General features: G+C 44.8%; 74 non-coding genes across 74 annotated transcripts; 36 read left to right on the forward strand and 38 right to left on the reverse strand.

The window, feature by feature from the left end:
* Nucleotides 1–15: 15 nt before the first annotated feature.
* On the reverse strand, nt 16–97 carry TRNAL-AAG (transfer RNA leucine (anticodon AAG)). Its single transcript has one exon. It is a non-coding gene; the product is annotated as a tRNA-Leu (tRNA).
* A 108-nt stretch (nt 98–205) lies between these two features.
* On the forward strand, nt 206–324 carry LOC145320437 (5S ribosomal RNA). Its single transcript, XR_013880221.1, has one exon. It is a non-coding gene; the product is annotated as a 5S ribosomal RNA (ribosomal RNA).
* A 62-nt stretch (nt 325–386) lies between these two features.
* On the reverse strand, nt 387–459 carry TRNAM-CAU (transfer RNA methionine (anticodon CAU)). The gene has a single exon. It is a non-coding gene; the product is annotated as a tRNA-Met (tRNA).
* A 76-nt stretch (nt 460–535) lies between these two features.
* TRNAG-UCC (transfer RNA glycine (anticodon UCC)) lies at nt 536–607 on the reverse strand. Its single transcript has one exon. It is a non-coding gene; the product is annotated as a tRNA-Gly (tRNA).
* Nucleotides 608–678: 71 nt separating this feature from the next.
* TRNAH-GUG (transfer RNA histidin (anticodon GUG)) lies at nt 679–750 on the reverse strand. The gene has a single exon. It is a non-coding gene; the product is annotated as a tRNA-His (tRNA).
* Nucleotides 751–854: 104 nt separating this feature from the next.
* Nucleotides 855–927, forward strand: TRNAV-AAC (transfer RNA valine (anticodon AAC)). The gene has a single exon. It is a non-coding gene; the product is annotated as a tRNA-Val (tRNA).
* Nucleotides 928–930: 3 nt separating this feature from the next.
* Nucleotides 931–1,002, forward strand: TRNAE-UUC (transfer RNA glutamic acid (anticodon UUC)). Its single transcript has one exon. It is a non-coding gene; the product is annotated as a tRNA-Glu (tRNA).
* Nucleotides 1,003–1,099: 97 nt separating this feature from the next.
* TRNAS-GCU (transfer RNA serine (anticodon GCU)) lies at nt 1,100–1,181 on the forward strand. The gene has a single exon. It is a non-coding gene; the product is annotated as a tRNA-Ser (tRNA).
* Nucleotides 1,182–1,281: 100 nt separating this feature from the next.
* Nucleotides 1,282–1,353, reverse strand: TRNAE-CUC (transfer RNA glutamic acid (anticodon CUC)). Its single transcript has one exon. It is a non-coding gene; the product is annotated as a tRNA-Glu (tRNA).
* Nucleotides 1,354–1,481: 128 nt separating this feature from the next.
* Nucleotides 1,482–1,555, forward strand: TRNAN-GUU (transfer RNA asparagine (anticodon GUU)). Its single transcript has one exon. It is a non-coding gene; the product is annotated as a tRNA-Asn (tRNA).
* A 151-nt stretch (nt 1,556–1,706) lies between these two features.
* TRNAR-ACG (transfer RNA arginine (anticodon ACG)) lies at nt 1,707–1,779 on the reverse strand. Its single transcript has one exon. It is a non-coding gene; the product is annotated as a tRNA-Arg (tRNA).
* An 84-nt stretch (nt 1,780–1,863) lies between these two features.
* TRNAV-CAC (transfer RNA valine (anticodon CAC)) lies at nt 1,864–1,936 on the forward strand. Its single transcript has one exon. It is a non-coding gene; the product is annotated as a tRNA-Val (tRNA).
* A 109-nt stretch (nt 1,937–2,045) lies between these two features.
* TRNAP-AGG (transfer RNA proline (anticodon AGG)) lies at nt 2,046–2,117 on the forward strand. The gene has a single exon. It is a non-coding gene; the product is annotated as a tRNA-Pro (tRNA).
* A 137-nt stretch (nt 2,118–2,254) lies between these two features.
* TRNAQ-CUG (transfer RNA glutamine (anticodon CUG)) lies at nt 2,255–2,326 on the forward strand. Its single transcript has one exon. It is a non-coding gene; the product is annotated as a tRNA-Gln (tRNA).
* A 106-nt stretch (nt 2,327–2,432) lies between these two features.
* Nucleotides 2,433–2,505, forward strand: TRNAF-GAA (transfer RNA phenylalanine (anticodon GAA)). Its single transcript has one exon. It is a non-coding gene; the product is annotated as a tRNA-Phe (tRNA).
* Nucleotides 2,506–2,616: 111 nt separating this feature from the next.
* TRNAT-AGU (transfer RNA threonine (anticodon AGU)) lies at nt 2,617–2,690 on the reverse strand. The gene has a single exon. It is a non-coding gene; the product is annotated as a tRNA-Thr (tRNA).
* A 76-nt stretch (nt 2,691–2,766) lies between these two features.
* On the reverse strand, nt 2,767–2,839 carry TRNAK-CUU (transfer RNA lysine (anticodon CUU)). Its single transcript has one exon. It is a non-coding gene; the product is annotated as a tRNA-Lys (tRNA).
* Nucleotides 2,840–2,931: 92 nt separating this feature from the next.
* Nucleotides 2,932–3,013, forward strand: TRNAS-AGA (transfer RNA serine (anticodon AGA)). The gene has a single exon. It is a non-coding gene; the product is annotated as a tRNA-Ser (tRNA).
* Nucleotides 3,014–4,580: 1,567 nt separating this feature from the next.
* Nucleotides 4,581–4,652, forward strand: TRNAP-UGG (transfer RNA proline (anticodon UGG)). Its single transcript has one exon. It is a non-coding gene; the product is annotated as a tRNA-Pro (tRNA).
* A 69-nt stretch (nt 4,653–4,721) lies between these two features.
* Nucleotides 4,722–4,793, reverse strand: TRNAC-GCA (transfer RNA cysteine (anticodon GCA)). Its single transcript has one exon. It is a non-coding gene; the product is annotated as a tRNA-Cys (tRNA).
* Nucleotides 4,794–4,906: 113 nt separating this feature from the next.
* Nucleotides 4,907–5,030, reverse strand: TRNAL-CAA (transfer RNA leucine (anticodon CAA)). Its single transcript has 2 exons — nt 4,993–5,030; nt 4,907–4,951 (listed from the first exon to the last, which is right to left on the reverse strand). It is a non-coding gene; the product is annotated as a tRNA-Leu (tRNA).
* Nucleotides 5,031–5,056: 26 nt separating this feature from the next.
* On the reverse strand, nt 5,057–5,129 carry TRNAR-UCU (transfer RNA arginine (anticodon UCU)). Its single transcript has one exon. It is a non-coding gene; the product is annotated as a tRNA-Arg (tRNA).
* A 252-nt stretch (nt 5,130–5,381) lies between these two features.
* On the reverse strand, nt 5,382–5,465 carry TRNAL-CAG (transfer RNA leucine (anticodon CAG)). The gene has a single exon. It is a non-coding gene; the product is annotated as a tRNA-Leu (tRNA).
* An 89-nt stretch (nt 5,466–5,554) lies between these two features.
* Nucleotides 5,555–5,628, forward strand: TRNAI-AAU (transfer RNA isoleucine (anticodon AAU)). Its single transcript has one exon. It is a non-coding gene; the product is annotated as a tRNA-Ile (tRNA).
* A 57-nt stretch (nt 5,629–5,685) lies between these two features.
* On the reverse strand, nt 5,686–5,758 carry TRNAK-UUU (transfer RNA lysine (anticodon UUU)). Its single transcript has one exon. It is a non-coding gene; the product is annotated as a tRNA-Lys (tRNA).
* A 103-nt stretch (nt 5,759–5,861) lies between these two features.
* On the reverse strand, nt 5,862–5,933 carry TRNAD-GUC (transfer RNA aspartic acid (anticodon GUC)). Its single transcript has one exon. It is a non-coding gene; the product is annotated as a tRNA-Asp (tRNA).
* Nucleotides 5,934–6,103: 170 nt separating this feature from the next.
* Nucleotides 6,104–6,196, reverse strand: TRNAY-GUA (transfer RNA tyrosine (anticodon GUA)). The gene is made up of 2 exons: nt 6,160–6,196; nt 6,104–6,139 (listed from the first exon to the last, which is right to left on the reverse strand). It is a non-coding gene; the product is annotated as a tRNA-Tyr (tRNA).
* Nucleotides 6,197–6,308: 112 nt separating this feature from the next.
* Nucleotides 6,309–6,381, forward strand: TRNAA-AGC (transfer RNA alanine (anticodon AGC)). Its single transcript has one exon. It is a non-coding gene; the product is annotated as a tRNA-Ala (tRNA).
* A 161-nt stretch (nt 6,382–6,542) lies between these two features.
* TRNAL-AAG (transfer RNA leucine (anticodon AAG)) lies at nt 6,543–6,624 on the reverse strand. Its single transcript has one exon. It is a non-coding gene; the product is annotated as a tRNA-Leu (tRNA).
* A 108-nt stretch (nt 6,625–6,732) lies between these two features.
* Nucleotides 6,733–6,851, forward strand: LOC145320425 (5S ribosomal RNA). Its single transcript, XR_013880210.1, has one exon. It is a non-coding gene; the product is annotated as a 5S ribosomal RNA (ribosomal RNA).
* A 62-nt stretch (nt 6,852–6,913) lies between these two features.
* TRNAM-CAU (transfer RNA methionine (anticodon CAU)) lies at nt 6,914–6,986 on the reverse strand. Its single transcript has one exon. It is a non-coding gene; the product is annotated as a tRNA-Met (tRNA).
* A 76-nt stretch (nt 6,987–7,062) lies between these two features.
* Nucleotides 7,063–7,134, reverse strand: TRNAG-UCC (transfer RNA glycine (anticodon UCC)). Its single transcript has one exon. It is a non-coding gene; the product is annotated as a tRNA-Gly (tRNA).
* Nucleotides 7,135–7,205: 71 nt separating this feature from the next.
* TRNAH-GUG (transfer RNA histidin (anticodon GUG)) lies at nt 7,206–7,277 on the reverse strand. Its single transcript has one exon. It is a non-coding gene; the product is annotated as a tRNA-His (tRNA).
* A 104-nt stretch (nt 7,278–7,381) lies between these two features.
* TRNAV-AAC (transfer RNA valine (anticodon AAC)) lies at nt 7,382–7,454 on the forward strand. Its single transcript has one exon. It is a non-coding gene; the product is annotated as a tRNA-Val (tRNA).
* A 3-nt stretch (nt 7,455–7,457) lies between these two features.
* TRNAE-UUC (transfer RNA glutamic acid (anticodon UUC)) lies at nt 7,458–7,529 on the forward strand. The gene has a single exon. It is a non-coding gene; the product is annotated as a tRNA-Glu (tRNA).
* A 97-nt stretch (nt 7,530–7,626) lies between these two features.
* On the forward strand, nt 7,627–7,708 carry TRNAS-GCU (transfer RNA serine (anticodon GCU)). Its single transcript has one exon. It is a non-coding gene; the product is annotated as a tRNA-Ser (tRNA).
* Nucleotides 7,709–7,808: 100 nt separating this feature from the next.
* Nucleotides 7,809–7,880, reverse strand: TRNAE-CUC (transfer RNA glutamic acid (anticodon CUC)). The gene has a single exon. It is a non-coding gene; the product is annotated as a tRNA-Glu (tRNA).
* A 128-nt stretch (nt 7,881–8,008) lies between these two features.
* TRNAN-GUU (transfer RNA asparagine (anticodon GUU)) lies at nt 8,009–8,082 on the forward strand. The gene has a single exon. It is a non-coding gene; the product is annotated as a tRNA-Asn (tRNA).
* Nucleotides 8,083–8,233: 151 nt separating this feature from the next.
* Nucleotides 8,234–8,306, reverse strand: TRNAR-ACG (transfer RNA arginine (anticodon ACG)). Its single transcript has one exon. It is a non-coding gene; the product is annotated as a tRNA-Arg (tRNA).
* An 84-nt stretch (nt 8,307–8,390) lies between these two features.
* On the forward strand, nt 8,391–8,463 carry TRNAV-CAC (transfer RNA valine (anticodon CAC)). The gene has a single exon. It is a non-coding gene; the product is annotated as a tRNA-Val (tRNA).
* Nucleotides 8,464–8,572: 109 nt separating this feature from the next.
* TRNAP-AGG (transfer RNA proline (anticodon AGG)) lies at nt 8,573–8,644 on the forward strand. Its single transcript has one exon. It is a non-coding gene; the product is annotated as a tRNA-Pro (tRNA).
* A 137-nt stretch (nt 8,645–8,781) lies between these two features.
* Nucleotides 8,782–8,853, forward strand: TRNAQ-CUG (transfer RNA glutamine (anticodon CUG)). The gene has a single exon. It is a non-coding gene; the product is annotated as a tRNA-Gln (tRNA).
* A 106-nt stretch (nt 8,854–8,959) lies between these two features.
* On the forward strand, nt 8,960–9,032 carry TRNAF-GAA (transfer RNA phenylalanine (anticodon GAA)). The gene has a single exon. It is a non-coding gene; the product is annotated as a tRNA-Phe (tRNA).
* A 111-nt stretch (nt 9,033–9,143) lies between these two features.
* On the reverse strand, nt 9,144–9,217 carry TRNAT-AGU (transfer RNA threonine (anticodon AGU)). Its single transcript has one exon. It is a non-coding gene; the product is annotated as a tRNA-Thr (tRNA).
* A 76-nt stretch (nt 9,218–9,293) lies between these two features.
* TRNAK-CUU (transfer RNA lysine (anticodon CUU)) lies at nt 9,294–9,366 on the reverse strand. Its single transcript has one exon. It is a non-coding gene; the product is annotated as a tRNA-Lys (tRNA).
* A 92-nt stretch (nt 9,367–9,458) lies between these two features.
* On the forward strand, nt 9,459–9,540 carry TRNAS-AGA (transfer RNA serine (anticodon AGA)). The gene has a single exon. It is a non-coding gene; the product is annotated as a tRNA-Ser (tRNA).
* Nucleotides 9,541–11,107: 1,567 nt separating this feature from the next.
* Nucleotides 11,108–11,179, forward strand: TRNAP-UGG (transfer RNA proline (anticodon UGG)). The gene has a single exon. It is a non-coding gene; the product is annotated as a tRNA-Pro (tRNA).
* A 69-nt stretch (nt 11,180–11,248) lies between these two features.
* Nucleotides 11,249–11,320, reverse strand: TRNAC-GCA (transfer RNA cysteine (anticodon GCA)). Its single transcript has one exon. It is a non-coding gene; the product is annotated as a tRNA-Cys (tRNA).
* Nucleotides 11,321–11,433: 113 nt separating this feature from the next.
* On the reverse strand, nt 11,434–11,557 carry TRNAL-CAA (transfer RNA leucine (anticodon CAA)). The gene is made up of 2 exons: nt 11,520–11,557; nt 11,434–11,478 (listed from the first exon to the last, which is right to left on the reverse strand). It is a non-coding gene; the product is annotated as a tRNA-Leu (tRNA).
* A 26-nt stretch (nt 11,558–11,583) lies between these two features.
* TRNAR-UCU (transfer RNA arginine (anticodon UCU)) lies at nt 11,584–11,656 on the reverse strand. The gene has a single exon. It is a non-coding gene; the product is annotated as a tRNA-Arg (tRNA).
* Nucleotides 11,657–11,908: 252 nt separating this feature from the next.
* Nucleotides 11,909–11,992, reverse strand: TRNAL-CAG (transfer RNA leucine (anticodon CAG)). The gene has a single exon. It is a non-coding gene; the product is annotated as a tRNA-Leu (tRNA).
* An 89-nt stretch (nt 11,993–12,081) lies between these two features.
* Nucleotides 12,082–12,155, forward strand: TRNAI-AAU (transfer RNA isoleucine (anticodon AAU)). The gene has a single exon. It is a non-coding gene; the product is annotated as a tRNA-Ile (tRNA).
* A 57-nt stretch (nt 12,156–12,212) lies between these two features.
* TRNAK-UUU (transfer RNA lysine (anticodon UUU)) lies at nt 12,213–12,285 on the reverse strand. Its single transcript has one exon. It is a non-coding gene; the product is annotated as a tRNA-Lys (tRNA).
* Nucleotides 12,286–12,388: 103 nt separating this feature from the next.
* TRNAD-GUC (transfer RNA aspartic acid (anticodon GUC)) lies at nt 12,389–12,460 on the reverse strand. Its single transcript has one exon. It is a non-coding gene; the product is annotated as a tRNA-Asp (tRNA).
* A 170-nt stretch (nt 12,461–12,630) lies between these two features.
* TRNAY-GUA (transfer RNA tyrosine (anticodon GUA)) lies at nt 12,631–12,723 on the reverse strand. The gene is made up of 2 exons: nt 12,687–12,723; nt 12,631–12,666 (listed from the first exon to the last, which is right to left on the reverse strand). It is a non-coding gene; the product is annotated as a tRNA-Tyr (tRNA).
* A 112-nt stretch (nt 12,724–12,835) lies between these two features.
* Nucleotides 12,836–12,908, forward strand: TRNAA-AGC (transfer RNA alanine (anticodon AGC)). The gene has a single exon. It is a non-coding gene; the product is annotated as a tRNA-Ala (tRNA).
* A 161-nt stretch (nt 12,909–13,069) lies between these two features.
* On the reverse strand, nt 13,070–13,151 carry TRNAL-AAG (transfer RNA leucine (anticodon AAG)). The gene has a single exon. It is a non-coding gene; the product is annotated as a tRNA-Leu (tRNA).
* Nucleotides 13,152–13,259: 108 nt separating this feature from the next.
* LOC145320439 (5S ribosomal RNA) lies at nt 13,260–13,378 on the forward strand. The gene has a single exon (XR_013880223.1). It is a non-coding gene; the product is annotated as a 5S ribosomal RNA (ribosomal RNA).
* Nucleotides 13,379–13,440: 62 nt separating this feature from the next.
* TRNAM-CAU (transfer RNA methionine (anticodon CAU)) lies at nt 13,441–13,513 on the reverse strand. The gene has a single exon. It is a non-coding gene; the product is annotated as a tRNA-Met (tRNA).
* Nucleotides 13,514–13,589: 76 nt separating this feature from the next.
* On the reverse strand, nt 13,590–13,661 carry TRNAG-UCC (transfer RNA glycine (anticodon UCC)). The gene has a single exon. It is a non-coding gene; the product is annotated as a tRNA-Gly (tRNA).
* Nucleotides 13,662–13,732: 71 nt separating this feature from the next.
* On the reverse strand, nt 13,733–13,804 carry TRNAH-GUG (transfer RNA histidin (anticodon GUG)). Its single transcript has one exon. It is a non-coding gene; the product is annotated as a tRNA-His (tRNA).
* A 104-nt stretch (nt 13,805–13,908) lies between these two features.
* TRNAV-AAC (transfer RNA valine (anticodon AAC)) lies at nt 13,909–13,981 on the forward strand. The gene has a single exon. It is a non-coding gene; the product is annotated as a tRNA-Val (tRNA).
* A 3-nt stretch (nt 13,982–13,984) lies between these two features.
* Nucleotides 13,985–14,056, forward strand: TRNAE-UUC (transfer RNA glutamic acid (anticodon UUC)). The gene has a single exon. It is a non-coding gene; the product is annotated as a tRNA-Glu (tRNA).
* A 97-nt stretch (nt 14,057–14,153) lies between these two features.
* On the forward strand, nt 14,154–14,235 carry TRNAS-GCU (transfer RNA serine (anticodon GCU)). The gene has a single exon. It is a non-coding gene; the product is annotated as a tRNA-Ser (tRNA).
* A 100-nt stretch (nt 14,236–14,335) lies between these two features.
* TRNAE-CUC (transfer RNA glutamic acid (anticodon CUC)) lies at nt 14,336–14,407 on the reverse strand. The gene has a single exon. It is a non-coding gene; the product is annotated as a tRNA-Glu (tRNA).
* Nucleotides 14,408–14,535: 128 nt separating this feature from the next.
* On the forward strand, nt 14,536–14,609 carry TRNAN-GUU (transfer RNA asparagine (anticodon GUU)). The gene has a single exon. It is a non-coding gene; the product is annotated as a tRNA-Asn (tRNA).
* A 151-nt stretch (nt 14,610–14,760) lies between these two features.
* Nucleotides 14,761–14,833, reverse strand: TRNAR-ACG (transfer RNA arginine (anticodon ACG)). The gene has a single exon. It is a non-coding gene; the product is annotated as a tRNA-Arg (tRNA).
* An 84-nt stretch (nt 14,834–14,917) lies between these two features.
* TRNAV-CAC (transfer RNA valine (anticodon CAC)) lies at nt 14,918–14,990 on the forward strand. Its single transcript has one exon. It is a non-coding gene; the product is annotated as a tRNA-Val (tRNA).
* A 109-nt stretch (nt 14,991–15,099) lies between these two features.
* Nucleotides 15,100–15,171, forward strand: TRNAP-AGG (transfer RNA proline (anticodon AGG)). Its single transcript has one exon. It is a non-coding gene; the product is annotated as a tRNA-Pro (tRNA).
* A 137-nt stretch (nt 15,172–15,308) lies between these two features.
* TRNAQ-CUG (transfer RNA glutamine (anticodon CUG)) lies at nt 15,309–15,380 on the forward strand. The gene has a single exon. It is a non-coding gene; the product is annotated as a tRNA-Gln (tRNA).
* Nucleotides 15,381–15,486: 106 nt separating this feature from the next.
* Nucleotides 15,487–15,559, forward strand: TRNAF-GAA (transfer RNA phenylalanine (anticodon GAA)). The gene has a single exon. It is a non-coding gene; the product is annotated as a tRNA-Phe (tRNA).
* A 111-nt stretch (nt 15,560–15,670) lies between these two features.
* Nucleotides 15,671–15,744, reverse strand: TRNAT-AGU (transfer RNA threonine (anticodon AGU)). The gene has a single exon. It is a non-coding gene; the product is annotated as a tRNA-Thr (tRNA).
* A 76-nt stretch (nt 15,745–15,820) lies between these two features.
* TRNAK-CUU (transfer RNA lysine (anticodon CUU)) lies at nt 15,821–15,893 on the reverse strand. Its single transcript has one exon. It is a non-coding gene; the product is annotated as a tRNA-Lys (tRNA).
* Nucleotides 15,894–15,985: 92 nt separating this feature from the next.
* Nucleotides 15,986–16,067, forward strand: TRNAS-AGA (transfer RNA serine (anticodon AGA)). The gene has a single exon. It is a non-coding gene; the product is annotated as a tRNA-Ser (tRNA).
* Nucleotides 16,068–17,500: the final 1,433 nt, after the last annotated feature.

Consider the following 17,500-nt stretch of genomic DNA (forward strand, 5'->3'; position numbering starts at 1 on the left):
GTGAGGAAAAAGCTTTGGCAGCGGTGGGATTCGAACCCACGCCCTCGAAAGGACTGGTGCCTTAAACCAGCGCCTTAGACCGCTCGGCCACGCTACCCCTAATGCCCTGAAGCCGACTGCTTGTCTTGTAGTACCTTGTGCTTAATCCCTACGCCATCGCAGCAGAAAAGGATTGACTCATACCGTTGCATTGCCCATCATCAATGTCTACGGCCATACCATGTTGAAAGCACCAGTTCTTGTCCGATCACTGAAGTTAAGCAACATTGGGCCAAGTTAGTACTTGGATGGGTGACCGCCTGGGAATACTTGGTGTCGTAGGCCTAAACTTTCGTTTTCCTTTCCATCACTACACGCATTAGACATATTAAGATCAAAATGAAGTCTGCCCCCGGTGAGGCTCGAACTCACGGCCTTCAGATTATGAGACTGACGCGCTGCCTACTGCGCTACGGAGGCTTGGTGATCTCTGTTGCACAATTTGGAAGCAGTATTGGCCAATTACGGCACATACCATGGCTTAAAAATTCAGCTCTGCGTCAGCCGGGAATCGAACCCGGGTCAACTGCTTGGAAGGCAGCTATGCTCACCACTATACCACTGACGCTTCTTCATGACATGGGCTCCCAGTTCCAAATTCAAAGTCACGATGTGACAGGGAAAGGAAAAAATTGTCACTGCCGTGACCAGGATTCGAACCTGGGTTACTGCGGCCACAACGCAGGGTCCTAACCACTAGACGATCACGGCTAGAGACAGTGACAAAGGCACAAATGTTCTAGTGTACATACCACAAAGGCCAGCCTTTTCCGTGATTTCATAACATCCCACCTTAGTTGGCACTATACCACAGAGTTTCCGTGGTGTAGCGGTTATCACATCTGCCTAACACGCAGAAGGTCTCCGGTTCGATCCCGGACGGAAACATGATCCCACGTGGTCTAACGGCTAGGATATCTGGCTTTCACCCAGGAGGCCCGGGTTCAACTCCCGGCGTGGGAAATCTTTTTCTTCTCTAAAAACTGCTGAACCACCAGGATCTCATTCTTTCATGCAAACATCAAGGGCTTCCCAAGTTTCGGCCTGACTCCTCCTAGTTGACGAGGTGGCCGAGTGGTTAAGGCGTTGGACTGCTAATCCAATGGGCTCTGCCCGCGTGGGTTCGAATCCCATCCTCGTCGGAAGTTTTGTTCAATTATTGCCTTTTCTTCTCTCGAGAAATTCGATGCTATACCAACTCAACTACACTTGGACAAGCGCACAAGAGGGGGGAAAAAAGTTTTCCGTTACCGGGAATCGATCCCGGGCCTGCTGGGTGAGAGCCAGCTATCCTAACCACTAGACCATAACGGAAGGATGTATGATGTGTTTAGCAGTGCAAACTTAAACAAAGCATTTTCCAAACTGGCTTTCTCAATTGTACAATTATTTAACCATGTTGGCATATTTCTCAATTATTTCGATACCAGCATCATCAACTTGCCTCCGTGGCGCAATCGGCTAGCGCGTTCGGCTGTTAACCGAAAGGTTGGTGGTTCGAGCCCACCCGGGGGCGCAGACACCTTTTTCTTGTTGAGCGTAGCAATCAACGTGAACAAAACATAAGTATTGGCAGCTAAACAAACATATTGTCCATGTATCTGTGTATGCAATGTCATGCCATGTGTCTCAGTCATACACATTTAGTCTGTTCAAAGATAAAAATCCGATCTCGGCAGGATTCGAACCTGCAATCTTCTGATCCGTAGTCAGACGCGTTATCCGTTGCGCCACGAGACCCTGTAGTACACCGTTGGGACAGATCCATACCACATTTGCTACAACTCAATATTTCAAACAAAGAATTTGCCTCTCTACCAGCAAGGTTCCTTAGTGTAGTGGTTATCACGTGTCCTTCACACGGACAAGGTCGCCGGTTCGATCCCGGCAGGAACCAAACAGTCTGTTTTTTCTTCTTCTTTCTTGAAGGTCCTCGTTCAAAGGTGAGTCTCCTTCCGCAGGCATGTCAAATAAATACCCACACGCACTGTTACCACTCAACAGCTGGCTCGTTGGTCTAGGGGTATGATTCTCGCTTAGGGTGCGAGAGGTCCCGGGTTCAAATCCCGGACGAGCCCACTTGCTTTTTGGATTGGTCATGTTTGGCCCTAATTTCAGGGTTTCTGCAAATATGTTCCAGTTGTTTTACCTTTTTCTTTTCAATGGGAAAACGATTGGAAAACTGTACGTGCATCTTGACATCGCTAGATGTGAAGGTCCTATGGTGTAATGGTTAGCACTCTGGACTCTGAATCCAGCGATCCGAGTTCAAATCTCGGTAGGACCTGTCTCTTTTTCTGTTTGTTCGTTTGTTTTCGTCTGTCAGGCCACTTTTTCTTTTTGAAATGCTATGCTGCTGCGTTTCCGCTTGGGTCGCCAAGAACATAGCACAGGCCGTGATAGCTCAGTTGGGAGAGCGTTAGACTGAAGATCTAAAGGTCCCCGGTTCGATCCCGGGTCGCGGCATTTTGTTGAACTGTTTGTTTCGCTTCATTTTTCCTGTATCTTGGGCAAAATGTGAGCAGTGAAATCTTTCAGAGGCCTTCTTTTGACAGTTGGGTTGGTCAAAAAAAGTTGAGGCACCACCGAGATTCGAACTCGGGATCTCCTGTTTACTAGACAGGCGCTTTAACCAACTAAGCCATGGCGCCCTTTCTGCTGGTGGGTCCATGAGTGTGCACCTCATACTCGTTGCAGCTAAGTGGGAAACACACCAAAAGGAATGGTCGCCCAACGTGGGGCTCGAACCCACGACCCTGAGATTAAGAGTCTCATGCTCTACCGACTGAGCTAGCCGGGCTGCTTGCAAACCTGTGTGAAGTGGCAAGCTAAGCTAATCCAAGTTATTCTACTGTATGAGAATGCCGCCAAATGTGCCCCCATCAATGGATTGCAGTCGTGGCCGAGTGGTTAAGGCGTCTGACTAGAAATCAGATTCCCTCTGGGAGCGTAGGTTCGAATCCTACCGACTGCGGATAACATTTTGCCCTTCTCTCCATAGGTCATGGGCTGTTTGGGGGGTTACAAAGAGCCACAAATTGTCCTTTCCCTATGTGCCAGCAACGTTGGTTCAGTGGTAGAATGCTCGCCTGCCACGCGGGCGGCCCGGGTTCGATTCCCGGACGTTGCAGCAATTCATTTTGCAAGAACCTGAACCAGAATAGCAAGAGTTCCAACAAACAACATTCAAATGAAATCCGCTTGTCACTGGCGTACTCAAAGATGGAAAATATTTAGTTTTCGAGTACCAATCCTTGCCAGAATAATGCCAGGAAATGCGCAGCAATCGCGTTAACAAGATCCAAAATAAATTGCACTGAAAAAACCTATACTTTTTTCCCATTTTCAAAGTTTGAATTCTGTTGAATTAACTATTGTCTAAGGGATTTATGCATTCTATCGCTCAAGAGGACAGCTGCTGACCTCCAGTGTTCATGGTTAAGTCAAATACACGTTAAAGGTAAAAATTTGCCCCAAACAAAGTATTTTAATGTAATGTACTAGAAAAATAATTTGTTTAACTTAAATCTAAGTTTCAAAATTATTCTATTTTTCTAACCCATTGAGAGACTTTTTTTATGTGCTTTTTGGGAAAATTTTTATGTTTAATATGCATTTGACTAAGCCATGTACACTGGAGGTCAGCAGCTCTCCTTCAAGAATAGTTATTTAACAGAATCAAACTTTAAAGATGAGAGAAAAGTACAAATAAGTATTTTTTTCTGTTGATTTAATGGTATCTGTGCATACAATAGGCAACACCCAAATTTCCCTTTTTCATAAATTTATCTTGAAATATAAAGACATCCCAAAACTGATGGATTGGACTTGTAGAAGGAACCAATTGAGTATCTTAGGTCGAAAAAGGTTTGTGTTTTGAGCATTTGTGACCAAGTAGTGGCCAAACAGTGAGGAAACATATAAAAAGACTTTAGAAGTCCGAGATATTATTTTTTTGTTTTATTGAAACCCAAGAAAAAAATATGATTTTATTAACTTAAATTCATAAAGAGATTTTTATTATTTTACAACGATTGCAATAGATGAAGCATATTTATTATTAATGCACAGATAAAACATAGATGTGAAACAACAATATGAAGGCAGCACTTCATGAGATGGACTTGATTCGAGTAATAGTTGAAAGAACAGCTCAAATTAACTCTCATGAAAAAAACTAGAAACCTTCAGTTTAATTCAACTAATGAGATTTCATGTATGCTCCGATGCGATTCATTTATTGGCTCAATCAGACATTACCTCTCTTTCTTAGTATCTTTATTTTGAAAACAAAAAATTAAATCTTGAATATCTTTATTCCTCCCCAAAATTTTAGGTTCAGTTAATCATTTTTACCAACTATGAACCAGCGGTTGGTTTTATGTGTTATTTATATGGACAGAAAGGTCTGATATGAATTAGAAAACTGTGCAACATCCAGAGAAACATCTGAATCATGTTGGTTTCAATGCCAGACTTTATTAAAGCAGTCAAAGTTACATCAAGTGTATTAAATCACTGTTGACTTAACCTAACCGGGCGGCCAAATGGTCTAGGGGTATGATTCCTGCTTTGGGTGCAGGAGGTCCCGGGTTCAAATCCCGGTTTGGCCCTTGATTTTTCTTTCTTTTTTTTTCTGGATGCAAGGTTGCAATGTGCTAAACCAAAAAAAGTTTCACCTAAGGGGACACTCGGAGTTGAACCAAGGACCTGCCGGACTGCAGCCGGATGCTCTACCACTGAGCTATATCCCCGTGTGCGGTGTAACAAGCAAACAATTGTGGTCAATCTTAGCTCTGCGTTTTGATGGCGATACTTCCTTGAGTGGGAGGGTGGCAGTTGCAGAAAATTAATGCCAAAAGTTGTTTGTCAGAAATGGGATTCGAACCCATGCCCTCATCGAGGACCAGAATTCTCCAGAGCCTACTCCGTATTGCAGAGCAAGGATTATGCCTTGAGTCTGGCGCCTTAGACCACTCGGCCATCCTGACATCTTACTGGCTGGCAAAACAGTTTGCAACCCATCTGGGGATCGAACCCAGGACCTTTGGATTAGAAGTCCAACGCGCTATCCTCTGCGCTAATGGGTCGTGTTGGGGTGCGGGGACACATTTGTGGTCCCTGTTGACGTCTGAAATAAAGAAAAGAGAACAGAACAGAAGAAAAGAATTGGGTTTTAGCAGAGCGTAGTTTCGATCTACGGACCTCTGGGTTATGGGCCCAGCACGCTTCCACTGCGCCACTCTGCTATCCTTGTCTGGTTGAGTCAAACATTTTATGTATATTTGGTTTGCTGCCAAAATAGAGCAGCACGCACACACAATGGACAGGAAAAAGGAGTTTGTCAGCTGTGAGATTCGAACTCACGCCCACAGAAGTGGACTGCGACCTGAACGCAGCGCCTTAGACCACTCGGCCAAACTGACTGTTGACTCACGGTGTAGGCAGCCACAAGCAACAAGCTATGCAAATACACTATATCAATGCAAAGTTTTTAGTCCAACAACCGTGTGTAGGCCCGTTAGCTCAGTTGGTTAGAGCGTCGTGCTAATAACGCGAAGGTCACGGGTTCGATCCCCCTACGGGCCATACTCCTTTTAATTTGCTGACAAAGTGATTTAAGTGCACGTCTGTGCAAAAGGGTAGCGCCCGAGCAGGGGCTCGAACCCTGGACCGTTAGGTTAAAAGCCTAACGCTCTACCGACTGAGCTACCCGGGCTCAATGGTATTGGAGGTAAATTATGTAACCAAATTGCCTTCTATCATAAAGCTGGAGCGATGAAATGCATGTCTCTCAAGCTGTCCTGTCAAAAAGTTGCATTCTCCCCGACCGGGAATCGAACCCGGGCCTTCCACGTGACAGGCGGAGATCCTCACCACTAGACTATCGAGGAATGGATAGACGCCAGGGAAAATGAAAAAAATTAAGCAACATCATGTCCTGGCTTTCTAATGTCGGTTACACTCGATGCTGACACCGATGTCGTTGAGCATTGGTGTTCAAAGCTAACACCGTGTTCGTGTTCCGATGGAAAATATGAAAAAAAGGACGAAAAAGGTTAGTTCCTTCGAGCCGGATTTGAACCAGCGACCTATGGATATCTGCTCGCAGAGTAACAACTACAGTCCACCGCTCTACCAACTGAGCTATCGAAGGTAGCTGTCGGGTGAGGAATTGCTTTGTCAATTTAACCACAGTTGCTGTGCGACCTTTTGATTTCCCGAGACAGAAGATTCAAATACTTGCTTTCGGACATCAACAGCAAGAAGGGGATGTAGCTCAGATGGTAGAGCGCTCGCTTAGCATGCGAGAGGTACGGGGATCGATACCCCGCATCTCCAAGCAACATTTTGCCATAGCTCATGAAACCTGTTCATCATGTATGGAGACAAACAAATGATTGACCCCAGTCTGCCTAGGGGACGGAGATACAATCAAAACAAAAACAAACCGAATAACAGCCACTTCAGCCAACAATAATTCTAAAGTGAGGAAAAAGCTTTGGCAGCGGTGGGATTCGAACCCACGCCCTCGAAAGGACTGGTGCCTTAAACCAGCGCCTTAGACCGCTCGGCCACGCTACCCCTAATGCCCTGAAGCCGACTGCTTGTCTTGTAGTACCTTGTGCTTAATCCCTACGCCATCGCAGCAGAAAAGGATTGACTCATTCCGTTGCATTGCCCATCATCAATGTCTACGGCCATACCATGTTGAAAGCACCAGTTCTCGTCCGATCACTGAAGTTAAGCAACATTGGGCCAAGTTAGTACTTGGATGGGTGACCGCCTGGGAATACTTGGTGTCGTAGGCCTAAACTTTCGTTTTCCTTTCCATCACTACACGCATTAGACATATTAAGATCAAAATGAAGTCTGCCCCCGGTGAGGCTCGAACTCACGGCCTTCAGATTATGAGACTGACGCGCTGCCTACTGCGCTACGGAGGCTTGGTGATCTCTGTTGCACAATTTGGAAGCAGTATTGGCCAATTACGGCACATACCATGGCTTAAAAATTCAGCTCTGCGTCAGCCGGGAATCGAACCCGGGTCAACTGCTTGGAAGGCAGCTATGCTCACCACTATACCACTGACGCTTCTTCATGACATGGGCTCCCAGTTCCAAATTCAAAGTCACGATGTGACAGGGAAAGGAAAAAATTGTCACTGCCGTGACCAGGATTCGAACCTGGGTTACTGCGGCCACAACGCAGGGTCCTAACCACTAGACGATCACGGCTAGAGACAGTGACAAAGGCACAAATGTTCTAGTGTACATACCACAAAGGCCAGCCTTTTCCGTGATTTCATAACATCCCACCTTAGTTGGCACTATACCACAGAGTTTCCGTGGTGTAGCGGTTATCACATCTGCCTAACACGCAGAAGGTCTCCGGTTCGATCCCGGACGGAAACATGATCCCACGTGGTCTAACGGCTAGGATATCTGGCTTTCACCCAGGAGGCCCGGGTTCAACTCCCGGCGTGGGAAATCTTTTTCTTCTCTAAAAACTGCTGAACCACCAGGATCTCATTCTTTCATGCAAACATCAAGGGCTTCCCAAGTTTCGGCCTGACTCCTCCTAGTTGACGAGGTGGCCGAGTGGTTAAGGCGTTGGACTGCTAATCCAATGGGCTCTGCCCGCGTGGGTTCGAATCCCATCCTCGTCGGAAGTTTTGTTCAATTATTGCCTTTTCTTCTCTCGAGAAATTCGATGCTATACCAACTCAACTACACTTGGACAAGCGCACAAGAGGGGGGAAAAAAGTTTTCCGTTACCGGGAATCGAACCCGGGCCTGCTGGGTGAGAGCCAGCTATCCTAACCACTAGACCATAACGGAAGGATGTATGATGTGTTTAGCAGTGCAAACTTAAACAAAGCATTTTCCAAACTGGCTTTCTCAATTGTACAATTATTTAACCATGTTGGCATATTTCTCAATTATTTCGATACCAGCATCATCAACTTGCCTCCGTGGCGCAATCGGCTAGCGCGTTCGGCTGTTAACCGAAAGGTTGGTGGTTCGAGCCCACCCGGGGGCGCAGACACCTTTTTCTTGTTGAGCGTAGCAATCAACGTGAACAAAACATAAGTATTGGCAGCTAAACAAACATATTGTCCATGTATCTGTGTATGCAATGTCATGCCATGTGTCTCAGTCATACACATTTAGTCTGTTCAAAGATAAAAATCCGATCTCGGCAGGATTCGAACCTGCAATCTTCTGATCCGTAGTCAGACGCGTTATCCGTTGCGCCACGAGACCCTGTAGTACACCGTTGGGACAGATCCATACCACATTTGCTACAACTCAATATTTCAAACAAAGAATTTGCCTCTCTACCAGCAAGGTTCCTTAGTGTAGTGGTTATCACGTGTCCTTCACACGGACAAGGTCGCCGGTTCGATCCCGGCAGGAACCAAACAGTCTGTTTTTTCTTCTTCTTTCTTGAAGGTCCTCGTTCAAAGGTGAGTCTCCTTCCGCAGGCATGTCAAATAAATACCCACACGCACTGTTACCACTCAACAGCTGGCTCGTTGGTCTAGGGGTATGATTCTCGCTTAGGGTGCGAGAGGTCCCGGGTTCAAATCCCGGACGAGCCCACTTGCTTTTTGGATTGGTCATGTTTGGCCCTAATTTCAGGGTTTCTGCAAATATGTTCCAGTTGTTTTACCTTTTTCTTTTCAATGGGAAAACGATTGGAAAACTGTACGTGCATCTTGACATCGCTAGATGTGAAGGTCCTATGGTGTAATGGTTAGCACTCTGGACTCTGAATCCAGCGATCCGAGTTCAAATCTCGGTAGGACCTGTCTCTTTTTCTGTTTGTTCGTTTGTTTTCGTCTGTCAGGCCACTTTTTCTTTTTGAAATGCTATGCTGCTGCGTTTCCGCTTGGGTCGCCAAGAACATAGCACAGGCCGTGATAGCTCAGTTGGGAGAGCGTTAGACTGAAGATCTAAAGGTCCCCGGTTCGATCCCGGGTCGCGGCATTTTGTTGAACTGTTTGTTTCGCTTCATTTTTCCTGTATCTTGGGCAAAATGTGAGCAGTGAAATCTTTCAGAGGCCTTCTTTTGACAGTTGGGTTGGTCAAAAAAAGTTGAGGCACCACCGAGATTCGAACTCGGGATCTCCTGTTTACTAGACAGGCGCTTTAACCAACTAAGCCATGGCGCCCTTTCTGCTGGTGGGTCCATGAGTGTGCACCTCATACTCGTTGCAGCTAAGTGGGAAACACACCAAAAGGAATGGTCGCCCAACGTGGGGCTCGAACCCACGACCCTGAGATTAAGAGTCTCATGCTCTACCGACTGAGCTAGCCGGGCTGCTTGCAAACCTGTGTGAAGTGGCAAGCTAAGCTAATCCAAGTTATTCTACTGTATGAGAATGCCGCCAAATGTGCCCCCATCAATGGATTGCAGTCGTGGCCGAGTGGTTAAGGCGTCTGACTAGAAATCAGATTCCCTCTGGGAGCGTAGGTTCGAATCCTACCGACTGCGGATAACATTTTGCCCTTCTCTCCATAGGTCATGGGCTGTTTGGGGGGTTACAAAGAGCCACAAATTGTCCTTTCCCTATGTGCCAGCAACGTTGGTTCAGTGGTAGAATGCTCGCCTGCCACGCGGGCGGCCCGGGTTCGATTCCCGGACGTTGCAGCAATTCATTTTGCAAGAACCTGAACCAGAATAGCAAGAGTTCCAACAAACAACATTCAAATGAAATCCGCTTGTCACTGGCGTACTCAAAGATGGAAAATATTTAGTTTTCGAGTACCAATCCTTGCCAGAATAATGCCAGGAAATGCGCAGCAATCGCGTTAACAAGATCCAAAATAAATTGCACTGAAAAAACCTATACTTTTTTCCCATTTTCAAAGTTTGAATTCTGTTGAATTAACTATTGTCTAAGGGATTTATGCATTCTATCGCTCAAGAGGACAGCTGCTGACCTCCAGTGTTCATGGTTAAGTCAAATACACGTTAAAGGTAAAAATTTGCCCCAAACAAAGTATTTTAATGTAATGTACTAGAAAAATAATTTGTTTAACTTAAATCTAAGTTTCAAAATTATTCTATTTTTCTAACCCATTGAGAGACTTTTTTTATGTGCTTTTTGGGAAAATTTTTATGTTTAATATGCATTTGACTAAGCCATGTACACTGGAGGTCAGCAGCTCTCCTTCAAGAATAGTTATTTAACAGAATCAAACTTTAAAGATGAGAGAAAAGTACAAATAAGTATTTTTTTCTGTTGATTTAATGGTATCTGTGCATACAATAGGCAACACCCAAATTTCCCTTTTTCATAAATTTATCTTGAAATATAAAGACATCCCAAAACTGATGGATTGGACTTGTAGAAGGAACCAATTGAGTATCTTAGGTCGAAAAAGGTTTGTGTTTTGAGCATTTGTGACCAAGTAGTGGCCAAACAGTGAGGAAACATATAAAAAGACTTTAGAAGTCCGAGATATTATTTTTTTGTTTTATTGAAACCCAAGAAAAAAATATGATTTTATTAACTTAAATTCATAAAGAGATTTTTATTATTTTACAACGATTGCAATAGATGAAGCATATTTATTATTAATGCACAGATAAAACATAGATGTGAAACAACAATATGAAGGCAGCACTTCATGAGATGGACTTGATTCGAGTAATAGTTGAAAGAACAGCTCAAATTAACTCTCATGAAAAAAACTAGAAACCTTCAGTTTAATTCAACTAATGAGATTTCATGTATGCTCCGATGCGATTCATTTATTGGCTCAATCAGACATTACCTCTCTTTCTTAGTATCTTTATTTTGAAAACAAAAAATTAAATCTTGAATATCTTTATTCCTCCCCAAAATTTTAGGTTCAGTTAATCATTTTTACCAACTATGAACCAGCGGTTGGTTTTATGTGTTATTTATATGGACAGAAAGGTCTGATATGAATTAGAAAACTGTGCAACATCCAGAGAAACATCTGAATCATGTTGGTTTCAATGCCAGACTTTATTAAAGCAGTCAAAGTTACATCAAGTGTATTAAATCACTGTTGACTTAACCTAACCGGGCGGCCAAATGGTCTAGGGGTATGATTCCTGCTTTGGGTGCAGGAGGTCCCGGGTTCAAATCCCGGTTTGGCCCTTGATTTTTCTTTCTTTTTTTTTCTGGATGCAAGGTTGCAATGTGCTAAACCAAAAAAAGTTTCACCTAAGGGGACACTCGGAGTTGAACCAAGGACCTGCCGGACTGCAGCCGGATGCTCTACCACTGAGCTATATCCCCGTGTGCGGTGTAACAAGCAAACAATTGTGGTCAATCTTAGCTCTGCGTTTTGATGGCGATACTTCCTTGAGTGGGAGGGTGGCAGTTGCAGAAAATTAATGCCAAAAGTTGTTTGTCAGAAATGGGATTCGAACCCATGCCCTCATCGAGGACCAGAATTCTCCAGAGCCTACTCCGTATTGCAGAGCAAGGATTATGCCTTGAGTCTGGCGCCTTAGACCACTCGGCCATCCTGACATCTTACTGGCTGGCAAAACAGTTTGCAACCCATCTGGGGATCGAACCCAGGACCTTTGGATTAGAAGTCCAACGCGCTATCCTCTGCGCTAATGGGTCGTGTTGGGGTGCGGGGACACATTTGTGGTCCCTGTTGACGTCTGAAATAAAGAAAAGAGAACAGAACAGAAGAAAAGAATTGGGTTTTAGCAGAGCGTAGTTTCGATCTACGGACCTCTGGGTTATGGGCCCAGCACGCTTCCACTGCGCCACTCTGCTATCCTTGTCTGGTTGAGTCAAACATTTTATGTATATTTGGTTTGCTGCCAAAATAGAGCAGCACGCACACACAATGGACAGGAAAAAGGAGTTTGTCAGCTGTGAGATTCGAACTCACGCCCACAGAAGTGGACTGCGACCTGAACGCAGCGCCTTAGACCACTCGGCCAAACTGACTGTTGACTCACGGTGTAGGCAGCCACAAGCAACAAGCTATGCAAATACACTATATCAATGCAAAGTTTTTAGTCCAACAACCGTGTGTAGGCCCGTTAGCTCAGTTGGTTAGAGCGTCGTGCTAATAACGCGAAGGTCACGGGTTCGATCCCCCTACGGGCCATACTCCTTTTAATTTGCTGACAAAGTGATTTAAGTGCACGTCTGTGCAAAAGGGTAGCGCCCGAGCAGGGGCTCGAACCCTGGACCGTTAGGTTAAAAGCCTAACGCTCTACCGACTGAGCTACCCGGGCTCAATGGTATTGGAGGTAAATTATGTAACCAAATTGCCTTCTATCATAAAGCTGGAGCGATGAAATGCATGTCTCTCAAGCTGTCCTGTCAAAAAGTTGCATTCTCCCCGACCGGGAATCGAACCCGGGCCTTCCACGTGACAGGCGGAGATCCTCACCACTAGACTATCGAGGAATGGATAGACGCCAGGGAAAATGAAAAAAATTAAGCAACATCATGTCCTGGCTTTCTAATGTCGGTTACACTCGATGCTGACACCGATGTCGTTGAGCATTGGTGTTCAAAGCTAACACCGTGTTCGTGTTCCGATGGAAAATATGAAAAAAAGGACGAAAAAGGTTAGTTCCTTCGAGCCGGATTTGAACCAGCGACCTATGGATATCTGCTCGCAGAGTAACAACTACAGTCCACCGCTCTACCAACTGAGCTATCGAAGGTAGCTGTCGGGTGAGGAATTGCTTTGTCAATTTAACCACAGTTGCTGTGCGACCTTTTGATTTCCCGAGACAGAAGATTCAAATACTTGCTTTCGGACATCAACAGCAAGAAGGGGATGTAGCTCAGATGGTAGAGCGCTCGCTTAGCATGCGAGAGGTACGGGGATCGATACCCCGCATCTCCAAGCAACATTTTGCCATAGCTCATGAAACCTGTTCATCATGTATGGAGACAAACAAATGATTGACCCCAGTCTGCCTAGGGGACGGAGATACAATCAAAACAAAAACAAACCGAATAACAGCCACTTCAGCCAACAATAATTCTAAAGTGAGGAAAAAGCTTTGGCAGCGGTGGGATTCGAACCCACGCCCTCGAAAGGACTGGTGCCTTAAACCAGCGCCTTAGACCGCTCGGCCACGCTACCCCTAATGCCCTGAAGCCGACTGCTTGTCTTGTAGTACCTTGTGCTTAATCCCTACGCCATCGCAGCAGAAAAGGATTGACTCATACCGTTGCATTGCCCATCATCAATGTCTACGGCCATACCATGTTGAAAGCACCAGTTCTTGTCCGATCACTGAAGTTAAGCAACATTGGGCCAAGTTAGTACTTGGATGGGTGACCGCCTGGGAATACTTGGTGTCGTAGGCCTAAACTTTCGTTTTCCTTTCCATCACTACACGCATTAGACATATTAAGATCAAAATGAAGTCTGCCCCCGGTGAGGCTCGAACTCACGGCCTTCAGATTATGAGACTGACGCGCTGCCTACTGCGCTACGGAGGCTTGGTGATCTCTGTTGCACAATTTGGAAGCAGTATTGGCCAATTACGGCACATACCATGGCTTAAAAATTCAGCTCTGCGTCAGCCGGGAATCGAACCCGGGTCAACTGCTTGGAAGGCAGCTATGCTCACCACTATACCACTGACGCTTCTTCATGACATGGGCTCCCAGTTCCAAATTCAAAGTCACGATGTGACAGGGAAAGGAAAAAATTGTCACTGCCGTGACCAGGATTCGAACCTGGGTTACTGCGGCCACAACGCAGGGTCCTAACCACTAGACGATCACGGCTAGAGACAGTGACAAAGGCACAAATGTTCTAGTGTACATACCACAAAGGCCAGCCTTTTCCGTGATTTCATAACATCCCACCTTAGTTGGCACTATACCACAGAGTTTCCGTGGTGTAGCGGTTATCACATCTGCCTAACACGCAGAAGGTCTCCGGTTCGATCCCGGACGGAAACATGATCCCACGTGGTCTAACGGCTAGGATATCTGGCTTTCACCCAGGAGGCCCGGGTTCAACTCCCGGCGTGGGAAATCTTTTTCTTCTCTAAAAACTGCTGAACCACCAGGATCTCATTCTTTCATGCAAACATCAAGGGCTTCCCAAGTTTCGGCCTGACTCCTCCTAGTTGACGAGGTGGCCGAGTGGTTAAGGCGTTGGACTGCTAATCCAATGGGCTCTGCCCGCGTGGGTTCGAATCCCATCCTCGTCGGAAGTTTTGTTCAATTATTGCCTTTTCTTCTCTCGAGAAATTCGATGCTATACCAACTCAACTACACTTGGACAAGCGCACAAGAGGGGGGAAAAAAGTTTTCCGTTACCGGGAATCGAACCCGGGCCTGCTGGGTGAGAGCCAGCTATCCTAACCACTAGACCATAACGGAAGGATGTATGATGTGTTTAGCAGTGCAAACTTAAACAAAGCATTTTCCAAACTGGCTTTCTCAATTGTACAATTATTTAACCATGTTGGCATATTTCTCAATTATTTCGATACCAGCATCATCAACTTGCCTCCGTGGCGCAATCGGCTAGCGCGTTCGGCTGTTAACCGAAAGGTTGGTGGTTCGAGCCCACCCGGGGGCGCAGACACCTTTTTCTTGTTGAGCGTAGCAATCAACGTGAACAAAACATAAGTATTGGCAGCTAAACAAACATATTGTCCATGTATCTGTGTATGCAATGTCATGCCATGTGTCTCAGTCATACACATTTAGTCTGTTCAAAGATAAAAATCCGATCTCGGCAGGATTCGAACCTGCAATCTTCTGATCCGTAGTCAGACGCGTTATCCGTTGCGCCACGAGACCCTGTAGTACACCGTTGGGACAGATCCATACCACATTTGCTACAACTCAATATTTCAAACAAAGAATTTGCCTCTCTACCAGCAAGGTTCCTTAGTGTAGTGGTTATCACGTGTCCTTCACACGGACAAGGTCGCCGGTTCGATCCCGGCAGGAACCAAACAGTCTGTTTTTTCTTCTTCTTTCTTGAAGGTCCTCGTTCAAAGGTGAGTCTCCTTCCGCAGGCATGTCAAATAAATACCCACACGCACTGTTACCACTCAACAGCTGGCTCGTTGGTCTAGGGGTATGATTCTCGCTTAGGGTGCGAGAGGTCCCGGGTTCAAATCCCGGACGAGCCCACTTGCTTTTTGGATTGGTCATGTTTGGCCCTAATTTCAGGGTTTCTGCAAATATGTTCCAGTTGTTTTACCTTTTTCTTTTCAATGGGAAAACGATTGGAAAACTGTACGTGCATCTTGACATCGCTAGATGTGAAGGTCCTATGGTGTAATGGTTAGCACTCTGGACTCTGAATCCAGCGATCCGAGTTCAAATCTCGGTAGGACCTGTCTCTTTTTCTGTTTGTTCGTTTGTTTTCGTCTGTCAGGCCACTTTTTCTTTTTGAAATGCTATGCTGCTGCGTTTCCGCTTGGGTCGCCAAGAACATAGCACAGGCCGTGATAGCTCAGTTGGGAGAGCGTTAGACTGAAGATCTAAAGGTCCCCGGTTCGATCCCGGGTCGCGGCATTTTGTTGAACTGTTTGTTTCGCTTCATTTTTCCTGTATCTTGGGCAAAATGTGAGCAGTGAAATCTTTCAGAGGCCTTCTTTTGACAGTTGGGTTGGTCAAAAAAAGTTGAGGCACCACCGAGATTCGAACTCGGGATCTCCTGTTTACTAGACAGGCGCTTTAACCAACTAAGCCATGGCGCCCTTTCTGCTGGTGGGTCCATGAGTGTGCACCTCATACTCGTTGCAGCTAAGTGGGAAACACACCAAAAGGAATGGTCGCCCAACGTGGGGCTCGAACCCACGACCCTGAGATTAAGAGTCTCATGCTCTACCGACTGAGCTAGCCGGGCTGCTTGCAAACCTGTGTGAAGTGGCAAGCTAAGCTAATCCAAGTTATTCTACTGTATGAGAATGCCGCCAAATGTGCCCCCATCAATGGATTGCAGTCGTGGCCGAGTGGTTAAGGCGTCTGACTAGAAATCAGATTCCCTCTGGGAGCGTAGGTTCGAATCCTACCGACTGCGGATAACATTTTGCCCTTCTCTCCATAGGTCATGGGCTGTTTGGGGGGTTACAAAGAGCCACAAATTGTCCTTTCCCTATGTGCCAGCAACGTTGGTTCAGTGGTAGAATGCTCGCCTGCCACGCGGGCGGCCCGGGTTCGATTCCCGGACGTTGCAGCAATTCATTTTGCAAGAACCTGAACCAGAATAGCAAGAGTTCCAACAAACAACATTCAAATGAAATCCGCTTGTCACTGGCGTACTCAAAGATGGAAAATATTTAGTTTTCGAGTACCAATCCTTGCCAGAATAATGCCAGGAAATGCGCAGCAATCGCGTTAACAAGATCCAAAATAAATTGCACTGAAAAAACCTATACTTTTTTCCCATTTTCAAAGTTTGAATTCTGTTGAATTAACTATTGTCTAAGGGATTTATGCATTCTATCGCTCAAGAGGACAGCTGCTGACCTCCAGTGTTCATGGTTAAGTCAAATACACGTTAAAGGTAAAAATTTGCCCCAAACAAAGTATTTTAATGTAATGTACTAGAAAAATAATTTGTTTAACTTAAATCTAAGTTTCAAAATTATTCTATTTTTCTAACCCATTGAGAGACTTTTTTTATGTGCTTTTTGGGAAAATTTTTATGTTTAATATGCATTTGACTAAGCCATGTACACTGGAGGTCAGCAGCTCTCCTTCAAGAATAGTTATTTAACAGAATCAAACTTTAAAGATGAGAGAAAAGTACAAATAAGTATTTTTTTCTGTTGATTTAATGGTATCTGTGCATACAATAGGCAACACCCAAATTTCCCTTTTTCATAAATTTATCTTGAAATATAAAGACATCCCAAAACTGATGGATTGGACTTGTAGAAGGAACCAATTGAGTATCTTAGGTCGAAAAAGGTTTGTGTTTTGAGCATTTGTGACCAAGTAGTGGCCAAACAGTGAGGAAACATATAAAAAGACTTTAGAAGTCCGAGATATTATTTTTTTGTTTTATTGAAACCCAAGAAAAAAATATGATTTTATTAACTTAAATTCATAAAGAGATTTTTATTATTTTACAACGATTGCAATAGATGAAGCATATTTATTATTAATGCACAGATAAAACATAGATGTGAAACAACAATATGAAGGCAGCACTTCATGAGATGGACTTGATTCGAGTAATAGTTGAAAGAACAGCTCAAATTAACTCTCATGAAAAAAACTAGAAACCTTCAGTTTAATTCAACTAATGAGATTTCATGTATGCTCCGATGCGATTCATTTATTGGCTCAATCAGACATTACCTCTCTTTCTTAGTATCTTTATTTTGAAAACAAAAAATTAAATCTTGAATATCTTTATTCCTCCCCAAAATTTTAGGTTCAGTTAATCATTTTTACCAACTATGAACCAGCGGTTGGTTTTATGTGTTATTTATATGGACAGAAAGG

This window comes from Acartia tonsa, chromosome 5 (assembly GCF_053477335.1).
Source record: "Acartia tonsa isolate MP-2025a chromosome 5, ASM5347733v1, whole genome shotgun sequence".
Lineage (NCBI taxonomy): Eukaryota > Metazoa > Arthropoda > Copepoda > Calanoida > Acartiidae > Acartia > Acartia tonsa.